The sequence below is a fragment of the Ctenopharyngodon idella genome, chromosome 4 (assembly GCF_019924925.1).
Source record: "Ctenopharyngodon idella isolate HZGC_01 chromosome 4, HZGC01, whole genome shotgun sequence".
Taxonomy (NCBI): domain Eukaryota; kingdom Metazoa; phylum Chordata; class Actinopteri; order Cypriniformes; family Xenocyprididae; genus Ctenopharyngodon; species Ctenopharyngodon idella.
This window is the reverse complement of record NC_067223.1, coordinates 25,297,138-25,310,606: the sequence shown is the minus strand read 5'-3', so window position 1 is coordinate 25,310,606 and position 13,469 is coordinate 25,297,138. Positions and strand designations below refer to the sequence as shown.

The 13,469-nt window shown below is 36.9% G+C and overlaps 1 long non-coding RNA gene across 50 annotated transcripts in view; it reads left to right on the top strand.

Annotated features, from left to right (window-relative positions):
• The window catches only part of LOC127511265 (uncharacterized), a 44,355-nt gene extending 31,272 nt beyond the window's left edge, over nt 1–13,083 (top strand). For all 50 annotated transcript variants that reach the window (XR_007929933.1, XR_007929916.1, XR_007929899.1 and 47 more), the window contains 4 exons: nt 959–4,839; nt 7,396–9,543; nt 9,843–9,913; nt 12,200–13,083. This is a non-coding gene — a long non-coding RNA (uncharacterized LOC127511265). The remainder of the gene's footprint in view (nt 1–958; nt 4,840–7,395; nt 9,544–9,842; nt 9,914–12,199) is intronic.
• Nucleotides 13,084–13,469: the final 386 nt, after the last annotated feature.

Here is a 13,469-nt window from a genome sequence, read left to right as displayed (position 1 = left end):
TTAATATTAAAGACAGACAGGTATTTAATTGGGCTGCTGAATGCATGGATGTAATATACTGACACATATCCAGTTTTTCCCCACCTGTTTACGTCCACTTAAGCCATAACCGACTGTATTCACGCAAGATACTCCACACACGATGAACATTTTGACATCTGTGTGTGCGTGTATTTGACTATTCAGGCGCAAGGAGATCTGATTGCACACAAGAGAGAGTTGTTCTTCAGCTCGATTCCGCCTATCCCGCCTTCACTAACAGCAAGTTAATTGATAAAGAATTGTAATTGAATTGTACTTTTGTGATACGACGATCTTCGATGATCATTTGGCTGTAAGCTGAAATTATATTCGACGATCGGCTGTCAGGCAGTTTTTGTGCGTCGGCCGACTAAGTTTTCTTAGTGTGTTCCACACTGTCGGCTGAAGTTGGTCCTCAAGAGAGGACTCTGATTGGCTGTTCAGTATAGCAAACGAGTCAGTTCACGAGAATATAAGCAAAAGTAATGAAAGCAAGTCATGACGGCACAGACAGAAGGTTGTTCTGATTTTACGTCATCTTACCCGAGTACTCGAATGCACAAATATTTTCATAATAACATGAGTGGAGTGGATCAGCATGATTGATATACAGAACGGTAAGCAAGCGCTGCTTTGTTTATGGTTTGTATACATGCAGTCTTAGTTTCGCTTTCCCTTTTTGAATGACGACTATAGACAAATATATTTGCTTAAATAGACAGTTATCTCCTTTATACGCAGGTGCAGAACATGCTGAAGTTCTTTCAGTGTGTTCGAGCACTGTTTTTTTCCCTGACACTGCCGACGTGAGGCGACAACACCGCCGGCTTTTGTTGCCGCTAGTCGGGTTGGTGTGTCCCGGCCTTGATGTTTATTAATCACTTACATTAATGCCTGTTTAATTACACTTTCCTCACAAATGATTTCTCTTCTTAAGGATCCTAACATAAAGAAAAATGTCGAGTGACATCTTCTACCCTGATAATCCGAAAAGAAGGGAGCAGCTTATCCGCAAAAGTCAACAGTTTCAAGATCTGATGGAGGGCAACTTCCGAGCCACCAATGAACTAACTGATGTTATGAACGAGCACTTGAATTGCTCCTTCAAACATATCACACTGAACAAGAAAGCTGCTCTTCAGGAGAACTGTGATGTGATGATTGAATGCTTACATAAGATCCAGGCAGTGGTAGAGAAGATTGACAAGGAGCTGAAGGAGAAGCTGGATCCCACCCTGTATGAGAAACTAAAAGTGCTAAACCTGTCTCTGTCTCCTGAACAATTGAAAAGCATTTCAATAGCTATCAAAACAGTTTGTGGTGTTGAAGGAATGAAAGCTACTGCTGTAGTTCGTATATTAATTCACACTGGAGATATTCTGGGAAACTTTGTAAGTAAGATTGGTAAAATTGGAGCAGGGACATTACCCAGTGTTGGGTTGGGAGTGGTGTTTATGGAGGTCGACATGATTATTGAGGCCATTATTGGGAGCGTTGAGCGAGATCAACTTGAGAAGGCCCTGAAAGAGTATGACGAAGTTTTGAATGAATTCAAACCAGCGTCTTTAGAGTATCAGCGTAACATTATGAAGGTCCAATGCAAAATTGAGGAAATTAAGAATTAGAAATTCTTTCTTTTTCCTGCCTGAAATGTTTGCTGCAATTATAAACTAAAAATTGTTATATCTTTGTGCTTAAAAACATGCAGAAATATATGAAAATTTAGCTCAAAGTGACATTATGAAATAAGTAGAATGTAGAAAAAGAAAGAATCGAATGAGAAATAAATCAGTTATCCTGCTACATCAACTCTGCAGCATATATATATAAATATATATATTTTTTTTTTGAGAATTAGGAATATCTGAATTTAAAAGAGCGTCATACCCACATACATTGGAGTAAATTGATAAAAAAATGGTCTCCTTTTACAGAAAACCTTTTAACACAGTGGTGGAATATTGCATATATTTTTTTAAATCTGTAATTTAGGATCTTTTTGGTCTGTCCCTGCAGAAACTTTCTTTTGACTCCACTAGGTGGCAGTAAACAGAGGAAAAAGTAATCTACTTGATATCTCCTTCTAAACAGAAGTTATTTAGATTTTACTAAAATGAGGTATTGGTGTCTCCAAGTGTACCTTTATCATCTCCATTTGCAATTTCTAAAATAATCAGGCATACCTGAATTTAAAAGAGTGCCTTACCCATATACATTGGAGTAAAAGGATAGAAATGGTCTTATTTTACAGAAAACTCTGTAAATTTCAACACAGTGGTGGAATATTGCATATATATATATATATATTTTTTGTATACATTCACAATTTTATAATAAACACATTAAAAGTCTATTTTCTATTTTTTTATTATGAGTCTGTAATTTAGGACCTGTTTTTCCCTGCAGGGGAATTATTTTGAATCTTCTATGTGGCAGTAAATAAATAAATCTTTCTATCACCTTCTTCACAAAAATGATTGAGCTTTAACTGAAGGGAGGCAATGTCTTTCTGAAGTCTCCAAGTTCCCTCCATAAACCCAAATTATTCAAAATTGCAAAAACAGGCTTTCTACCTGTAAAACAGTATTTTTACTGTTACACTTGACAAGAGAATGATCTGACACATTATGTCATGTGTTATATACCTCAGCAAAATGAGGGTAAGTAGCAGTTCTTGCATTTCATTATATACAAAGATAATGAACTGCAAGAAAATAAATCAAATGTATAGAGAAAAATGTGCAAAAAGAAAGTATGTTTTTTTTATATATATATATATATATATCATAACACGCACACACACAAACTCAAAAGGTTTTAACATGTAAGACGTGTATGGTGTACAAGGACTTGCAGGAGTTGAAATTATAAATCCTTGATCACTTTTAGTCAGCTTTGACAAAACTTCCCTCAGCTAGCGCGTCTTTTTGAAGTGACTAGCAGCCTTGTCACCTGATCACCTTGTCACTTGTCGGTTTCTGTACACAAACAACAAGGGCGCTTGTCGGTTTCTGCAGTAAAACGTGAACTCACGATGCCTGACAGTGGACAACACCGGCTTTTCTGACAAAACGTATTTAGGGTTCAGAACGTGATGTATGTGGAGAATAAGGCACGGCAGTTCGTTTTTTTTTAAGTGGTTTATCAGTTTTTGCAAATTAACTCTTCAAGTGCAAAAAACACAATATACAAATCTAAGATATAAAATAACTATATACTGCATATAACTATAAAAATGTCAACAAGTTGCTATAGAAAAAAAATGAGACCAACTTTTAGTTAGTTCGTTGCAACCGATGAAAATTGCTGCAACTGTTGACAAAACAACATTCTCAAGAGTGTCCATCAGTGTGACAGTTTCTAGATGGCACCAAGCACAGGGAACGCTGCACTTTGTACAGTACATAGGAGTCTTTACTTTAAAAGTTTGCGCGAAGCACAAACTCTCCTCCCACTTGCGGCATCTGACCCGAAGTACTCTGGACAGCATGGCTCTCCTGCTGCTTTGGCAGATGGCAGACTTTTGTTCTGAGCTTTGGAACGATGCTGCTGGAGAATGAAACTGTTTATCACCGCAATGGCAATAAAATAGAAAATACCCAATTAGGGCATCTGACAGGTCCCCACCTCTTATATATTCATTATAGTCCTTCACTGCCGCTGACATTGGGATTCTGCTCTTTTCCCATTCACCCTCTTGACACGCCTGAGAACTGCATCACCGTCATATGCCTTGTGCATCGTCAAACACATTGTAACATCTCGTGTGTCCATCCACTTCACAAAGAGAAGCTTCCCATCTCTGAGCCATTGTATGGTTCCCCTTTGGTCTCTGCGACTGAGGTCATTTGCCTTCATTCTGGGGAAGCCCCGCGGGTCGGTGAATATTGAGTTTTCTTAGCAAGCAAGTACAGCTGTCTGTCTGGATGGAATAAAGTTTTGCATAGGTTGGTATCATTTAAAAGAAAACTTTTTACAGTTTTTTAAATAAAAAAAATAAATAAATTTTGGACATTCTCATGCTGAGAAACTGCTAATAAAGTGCAAAAAAAAAAAAAAAAATGTGTTCAAGGGAAATTTTTACATATTTTTCTAATTTGTCATGCAATATCTCCTGAAGGAAATAAGATAGGAGGACAATTCATTTTTGGTGATGTTCCTCTATATGTGAGCTGTATCTGGATCCAATTTTTTTGTCAAAAGTTACAGCATTTGGAACCAAGATAGCCTTTTTTGTTTAGCCCTTGTCACCCCCTAATGGGCATTTTTAAAATCGTACTTTCACATTGTAACGAGGCGGCAGACTCGATGGGATCCATATGCAGCTTTATTATAAACAATCATAGTCGTACAGGCAGGGGTCAAACACCAGCAATAACAGTGTCCAAGGCAAAGCGTTATCATAAACAGGAACAGGCAGCAGGCAAGGCAGAGTAATCCAGGAAACAGTCAGGAAAGACACAGGGCAGGCAGCAAGTAAACACGAGGGTACCAAAGGTCCAAGGTCATACACAGAATAGCAGTAAACAAGGGAAACGCTCAGTAGTGTCAGCCGGGGCAAAACAAGACTTCGCAATGGGTGAATGTGTGCGTCTGCTTAAATAGTCCGGGTTATGGGGATCAGGTGAGTGTGTAATCAGCCCAGGTACAGGGTTATGGGAAATGCAGTCCAGGAAAGTTAATACTCGGGTGAGGGAGCCCTCTGGTGGCGATCGGAGGGAGCCACAGAGGCCAAGTTCGTGACACACGTGGAGTAACCCGTGATCAACGCATGGGATTATGTTGATTTTGGACTCATTTCATTCGGGAGAATCTACTGTAAGTATTGATGTGCCTTTTTTCTACAGTCTATGCATGTTTCATGAAGTTATAAGCTAAAATGCCAAGTGATAGCTACATTTTAGTTTTAGTTAGCATCAGAGCGCCTATGGGTTTTTAATGTGTCGTAATTGTGTGATCAATATCTCGTGATCAGTTCATTGAATTATGCTGATGTTGGACTCATTTTAATCGTGATAATCTGCTGTAAATAATGATGTCCAATTTTGGAAACATGACATAACTGCTGCATCGGTTTATTATTTACATATAAGTATTGCGGGGTTTCACGTACAAAAACTCGCTCAAGTTTAGTCAAAGCCCTAAACAATTACTCTTGTTGTATTCTACTCTGTGAGACCTTTCAAATGACATGTAACACATGATTATCTGAGCTGTGTGATGTTTTTGACACATTGCAGTACATAGTACAAAAAAAAATCATAATTTATGAAAACATTTTTTATTTTTCAGCAAATAACTCAGCAGTACATTCATTCATTGTAAAGTTCAGATTCTAAACTTTCAAATGACACCAATTTTGTGATGATCATGGCAGGAGTTTTGAAAAATATGATTATTAATTTTTTTATAGCTAGGTGGCGCTCGCAGGCGGTACACTTCGTTTTAGAGGGATGACTCAGCACTCGTTAAGAGTTGAACTAAAGTGGTTGGATGCATTAAAAAGCTGAGTTTCTAAGCTTTAAAATTATACCTATTTTGTGTTATTCCTGTCAGTGGTTGCTTTTGATTAAGAATGATTTCGCAGGGGGTGGTGTCCCGCTGGGTGACACTTACCATAGAGAAACGTCCTACTCCAGTCGTGATTGCGAATCAGTTTCTGGTTGATCGACTACTTCAGATGTTACATAGTCGGACTCGGGCTCGAATGGACTATATGCACGGTTACTTCCTGGTTTATTCTGTAGTCGCTGTACATTGACACAAAACCATCAGTGGTTGACTTTTTAATGTTGTATTCATATTTTAATGCAGTTAGCACATTTACCTAATTTGCCAATAAACCAGTTTTATTGATTGCAATAAAGACGAAGCTATTGGGACCGTTTAAAAACGCTGTGACTGCAATTAGACACGCACACGCATTTTTCCCAGCACTTCAAATGTAAATATTTTTAATGTGATGACCACAAACATTATTTGTTCATCCTTCTGAGATTGTCCCCATTTGTAAAACCGAACGTTTAAAAATGTAAGAAATTCAACATTTGATAGAAAACACTTATTTAAAAATAAAAAAGACAATAATTACCACTTTAACCAGCAGATGGCGGCAAAGTAGCATTTATTTGCGCATATATCAGCCATTTCCTCTAATCGTTTTACACTTCATTTTTGACTACATGTTAAACATTATAAAATAACTAGGTTTAAAGACATTTTGTCAATGTGAAGTATGAAGTACTCAAAAATCTCCTGAAAAACAATAACTTTTCTTGTGAATGAATGACACAGAAAGCGAGCACCGCGCTTTTCCTTTGTAATTACATCAGCTGTCAGTCAGTGCAGCGCAAAATCAATGATTTCAGCACACTTGTAAAAACACACATTTTATTCAGTTAATCTAACTAAAGTGCACAATAAATATTTATTTTTTGAAGCTTTTTTTGGTCGAATTGAAAACTGATGGTCGAATTTAATTTAGCCGAGGCGGAACACTGAGGTACGTCTTTATTTATTTATTTTTTTATGCTGTCTTATGTTTGAATAACTAAATTGATGCTATGCCTGACTATTTAAGTGACTATAGTCTGATTATAAACTAAGTATTACACTACTGATGCTCAACACACCAGCAAATGACATCTCACCGGAAGTTTTCGAGCTGGCTTATATTAATGCGGAAGCTCTAAAGAACGCTCCGTGCGGTGAGATGTCATTTGCTGGTGTGTTGAGCTTCAGTAGTGTAATACTTAGTTTATAATCAGAACATAGTCACTTAAATAGTCAGGCATAGCATTAATTTAGTTATTCAAACGTAAGACAGCATAGAAAATAAATAAATAAAGATGTACCTCATTGTTCCTCCTCGGCTAAATTCAATTCAACCATCAGTTTTCACACTTTTATGTGAAAAAAAGCAAGGAGCGCGGCGCCGCCTTATGACGTCACAGGGGCAGACCAAAATAAAAGTCCTGTTCACACGCTAGAAGTGCATAGAAATTCACACATAAAAGTGTAATAAAACAGGTCGGCTGTATTCAGAGTTGAATTCTTTTTGAAGTATATATATATATTTAAATGCATGTTGTCCAATGATGTGCTGAAAGGAACTGCCAATGAAAGAGTGTGTAGCACATCTAATATAAAACATCTAATACAAGAATGGCTATTTTACTACAATAAACAGTTGTATTGTTCATCAGTAAAATTAATACTTTATTAGGGCTACAGACTCAATTATTCAAGATGCTAAATTACATTTCATGATATTATCTTATGGTTCAGCTTTATTGTTATTAAATGATAATGCAGTATGTCAGTGGTTATATTTACAGCAATACAATACCAACACTGACAACCCTTTAACTTTAGGTTCCCAAAACTCTCCCTGGGTCTTTCCTTTCCCTTTGCCACCAAGACCTCGATGACCTCCTTGGACTTGGAGACTTCACCACCCGTCATGAGGAGGAGAGGACAGCGTGTTGAGGAGCAGTGGACAAGATTTGTTAGAGAGGTAAATGTACTTGTTTGTTTGTTGATTTTCCCAGATTAGAATATAAAAGCGAATTAGGTTTTAAATTGAAAGTGCTCTTTCGTTTGGGGTTTTGAAGTTTCAAAAAGCAAAGAAGAATCCAAGGCACTCTTCCAATAAATTTAAATGGCATGTTAAAACCAGACCAGCCAGTTTGCCTTCATAGTGAGCAGTGAATACAATAGCAAATACATTTATTTTAATTCATTGGAAGATTGCCTGAGATTATCTGCTGTTTGAAGAGTTTCTTTTCTGCTAATTTTAGGTTCCTCTTAACCTCTAAAATGACTTCCCTAGAACAAGAACCAAGCTGAAATAATGACCCTGCTTGTCATTGAGTGTGATGAATGGGAACAGATTTACTCATTAATGTTGGACTTGTCGTTCACTTGTCAGCTGTAAACTGTGAGAGAAACTTCTCCACAAAGAGTCGGGTGAGGATAGAGGGCATGGCACTATGACTGAATTTGCAAAATGTTTGCCAACCATTGTATTACACAATGACTGCATAATCATCTTAACTAAAAGTAGAGAACAAACAGTGTGCTCCAAATGCATTTTGATCTTTCATTCATATTTGTAATTGTAGTTATTTTCAGATCAACTCAGACCTTCGTAACAGACTGCTTGAGGGTCTCCATTAGTGGGCCAAACCCAGAAGAATTCAGTTGCAAATGGGCTTCAGGACTCCAGAGAGGGAACAGTGTCCACCCACCACTGCTTCTGGAGATCTGCCTTCCTGTAAAGCTCAGCTCCAGCCCTGATCAAACACAACTGAAGCAGATCATTAAGATCTTCAGGAGCACCTGAACTGCTGGAGCAGGGCCAGTACGGGACTCTGAAGGTAGATAGACCTCCAGGACCAGGATTGGGCACCCCTGGTCACAAAATGAGAATCATCAACATTTAAAACATGTTATAGCACATGTGTACAACCATTTAAATCCTTTCTCTTTTGTAGGCACAGGTGGATGACAAGTGAGTTCATGTCATATTTTAAAATGGAGGGTGGGAAGGGCAAGCTTGCCTTAACAAAGCTAAATCTTTTTAATAATTATCACAGGTAAAAAAAAATAAAATAAAAAAACTTACAGTATATCCTCAGTCTTCTATAGTATCAGTTTTGGTGGTTTAGTGAAAACCTCACAGTGTTAAAATCCTGGTGTTTTAGAGTAAAGAGTTTATGTTATGGTGTTTAATGAACACAGCTGGGGTAAAAAGGATCCTGTGACTGGTGAAATTACGAAGAGTCTGACCTCACTAACACATCCGGGACATTTATGTGCTGCACGCTTAAACCAGCTGAAACGGTTCACAGTGACGCCATTTTATTTAGCGTTGAGGCCTTTGTTTTTTTAACATTATGTTTTTTCAATTATACAATATGTAATTTATAACGTAATATTGTTTTATAGAGATACTTACTTGCCATGTGCACAAAAACTCAGACGCAATTTTCTTTGGCTTGGTGTGTGGAGCTGATAAGGTGGCTACATTTATTAACAGGAGAAACGCAGGAAGTAAGTGATTTATTTCATGAAGAAAAAATGGCTCATCTTACCCCACATTCCCCTATGGCCCGTCAACAGATACTCGTGGCCTGTGGCCAATCAGTAGATATTTGTCCGTCCTATGGCCCATCATCAACAGATAAATACATACCCATGTCCATACCCACTATTTGCCCATCAGTTTACTTTGGACAATGTATGCTAACAATTTGTTTTGTTTTGTTTAGGAATGTGGCTGCATCACGATTCCTGCCCACATTTGAAACTGGACCACAACTGAGCTCTGCTGAGTCACATTCTCCCATGAGTCTATTCAAACTCTTTTTTTCAGAAAGTGCTGTGTCAACTCTGTGCCATAACACCAATGCGCAGGCTGCCAAAGCAACGGCAAAGGGCTGCAAATATAAATGGACAGATGCGACCATCGGTGAGATGTACCGCTACATTGGGCTGCTGTTTCACATGGCAGTGGTGAAGGTGAGCTCCATCAGGGACTGCTGGCGGCAGAGCAGTGTTTTCTCCGTACTTCCGTCCAAAGATGTGTGTAGGTTCATATAGCTTATAGTTATATATAGGCTGTTTATATCGGTTATATGTAATATAGATATATGTCAAATTATATAGGTTATATATTTCTTTGTTTCATATGTTCATGCACTACCAGTCAGAAGTTTGGAAACATTACTATTTTTAATGTTCTTTCAAACTACTAGACTGAATAACAAAGCAGATGAGAGTTCAAATGACTGTCTCATTCTTACATCTCGTCCTGCTAGAAGTGAAGGAGATTTCAGAGCCCCTGTTCAACAGTTTCAGAGGAAGGAAAGATCTACAAATATTATTTGAGGTGAGTGTTTCATTTTTTTATGTATGAGTGTGGACTTATGATGTGTCATTGGTTACTTTGAGCTTCTGAGACTTTAATGCTGTGCTGAAGTCATTTTGATGATTTTATTTCAAACTCTTTGTGTCATGATCAAACATGATCAAGCGTGTCTTTGGAAGTTAACCCTCATGTACTGTTGCGGGTCAATTTGACCCATTTTGATTTTTGAGTTGTCGGAAACATCAGTTAACCTGGTTTTCAGGGGGTTTTTTTCCCTTGAAATTTTGACTTTTCTCATTTAGGGTCATGAACATGCATGCAAAGTTTCAACCCGCTGACGTGTTTTGACATATACACACTAAATTTTGGTTCCTTTGGTGATGTTCGCGGGTCAATTTGACCCACATGTTTTAATGCTCTAAGGCAACTGTACAGACCCAAAATAATAACATGTCTTGGTTATATTTTGATACTTTAGTTTTTTACTACCCTATGAAGCTAAAAAAGGAGCTTTTCCTCACTTATTTCAATACAAAAAAATACTTTGTCAGCCACATATGGTAAAAATGAGCTATCATTTCTTTTTTTCAATCTACCTAAAATACTATCTAACCTATATTGTTTTTCTTGAAATTTTGTGACTTTTTCTCATTTAGGGTCATGAACATGCACGCAAAGTTTCAACACGCTGATGGTGTTGTGAAATGTGCATACAGAAATTTTAAACGTTCGTGGGTCAATTTGAGCCATTCAAAAGCAGACCTGAAATACAAAACATTTTTATAAATCATAAATTCAGATAGTTATTCTTTGTAATGTATGAAAAGTATTGATATTAAAAGTTTATTATTTGTGCATGATTGTTTTTTTTCCCACGACCTATAATGAACATAAAAACAGGCCGCTGTTGTGTTGAGCTGACAAAAATCAGCCACAGACAGTATTTTAAATCCATCCATTTGCAAGCTTTATTTACTTGTTCATAGAAGTTTTAGTACAAATACTAAGTTAAACACTCATACACTACGTTTTTTTTTTTTTTTTTTTGCGTTTTTACCCGTTAAATGCACTTTGATATTTTTCTGTACTATTTCTATGGAAATTAATTTATAGTTGTTATGCTTTCAGGGGTTAAACACTCTTGAGGATTTTCTGTTTGTCATCATTCAGTCTTTTTATTTCTTCACAATTAGTTTTTGCAGACCTGTTTGACACTAGGCTATTTCTGTGAAATGGTTATGATTATTTAAGTTTGAAATAATTATTAATTATTTAAGACCTGGAATATATTTTTCCTTCAGAAATAATGTTGGTAGTTTATCCAATGTGCATTTATTAATTTATTCATATTTATTCACTCTACCATGGTGAATAAACGATGGTAACGGCTACGCACAACCAATTTGAAAATTCTGCGCGACTGCCACTAGGGGGCGAAATGCGACAGTCGTATCCTAATGTCGTGTGCAGTGAAAAGACGGCTTACGGTGTCTTTTTTTTTTTTTTTTTTAAACTTACCGTGTCCTAACCAGACGTGACAAAGCTACAAGACGACAAAATCAATCAGAAATCACAGCCAATCATAACAGCGTGTTGGCGGGCTCCGTTCGCAGCTAAACACGAAAATCAAACTAAATTAAACCATAAAATATTATTAAAAATACATACTCAGCAACTGATACAATCTTTGTAATGAAATACACTTGTTTGAGCTTTGTATAATATTAAAATGGTTTGAGCTTGAGTATCATTTTGCATTACTTTAATAGCTACTATATATATAATTTACCTCAGAGTTTGAAAAGAAATGAAAGGAAACAAGAACGTTCAAACTGTAAGCAATAAATACTTTTCATTGTGCATTTATGTCCTTGTTCTGTATGACCTGAACTATTAGCTGCAAAATCCCAGAAATATAGAAACCATTTCATAAATAGAATCCTTTGTCATGTCACGGCTGGTTAGGACGGTCTTTGAAGTGGTCATTTTGTAGCCAAAGCTCTTAAAATTTACATTTTCCTGGCACGTTTGCCTTAGTTAACAGGTACAGGTGACTGAATTTGACTTAAAGTGATTGCCTGTTGACGAAAGGGAATAAAATGCAGCTGAAAAATAGCCTAACCATAACAATCTGCAAAACGCATGAAACGTGATTAAAAAAACACGGTATAGAAAATACCACCGGTGTCACTAATAACAAGAATTTTCTAATTCTTACAAACAGTACCTTTAACTTAATGTTTATTAATTACTTGCATTAAAGCCTGTTTAAGTATACTTAACTTAAAAATGATTTCTCTTCTTAAGGATCCTAATATAAAGAAAAATGTGGAGTGACCTCTTCTACCCTGATAATCCTAAGAGAAGGGAGCAGCTTATCCGCAAAAGTCAACAGTTTCGAGATCTGATGAAGAGCAACTTCTATGCCACCAATGAACTAATCGACGTTATGAACGAGCACTTGAGCTGCTCCTTCGAACACATCGAGCTGGACAAGGCTGCTACTCTCCAGGAGAACTGTAATGTGATGATTGAATGCATGCATAAGATCCAGGCAGAGGTAGAGAAGATTGACAAGGAGCTGAAGGAGAAGCTGGATCCCACCCTGTATGAGAAACTGCTAAACCTGTCTCTGTCTCCTGAAGAATTTAAACTGATTTCAAAAGTTTTGGAAGGAGTTTATGGTATTGCAACTGTGGGATCTACTACTTTAGTTAGTCTTTTAATTGATAAAGGAGTAATTCTGGCAAAAATAACAAGTACGTTTGTTAAAATTGGAGCATTAACATTAGCCAGTGTTGGGTTGGGAGTGGTGTTCATGGGGGTCGACATGATTATTGGGGCCATTCTTGGGAGCATTGAGCGAGATCAACTTGAGAAGGCCCTGAAAGAGTATGACGAAGCTTTGAAAGAATTCAAACCAGCGTCTTTAGAGTATCAGCATAGCATTACCCATGTCCAAGTCAAAATTGAGGAAATTAATAAATGAGAAATGCAAGTTTCAAATGTTTTCTTTTTCCTGCCTGAAATGTTTGCTGGAATTAAAAAACTAATAATTGTTATTACATCTTTGTGCTTAAAAACATTATTCAGAAAGGTCAAAGTGACATTTTGAAAAAATATGTAGAAAAAGAAAGAATCTAGTGAGAAATGAATCACAGTTCTCCTGCTATTAAAAGCTCATAAAACCATGAGTGATTGTCCACTTCTTCCCATAGTACAAATATGTCAACATATACCAGAAACAGGTGCTGCCATCTCTCTCTGATCAGAGTGTGTGCAGTGGTGATCGCTGTAAAATCAACTAAAACAAATAAAATAAAATGAAATGCATGTACGTCCTTGTCCATCATCAATGAAAATCACATTGAACTACAGGTTTGAGTCGTTATAAACACTCTGTCACTAAATAATGTTTGTAACTTTAAATTAATCATAAGGATTTACCTATTTAATATTTTAACAGTGACTATCCAGAGTTATTTTACATTTATTACTTTATTAAGTTTCTGTAACTAGCGTCTCTGTACCTGAATACTGTTAGAACTACTAAACTGAAGTGGTTCAACCAAACATC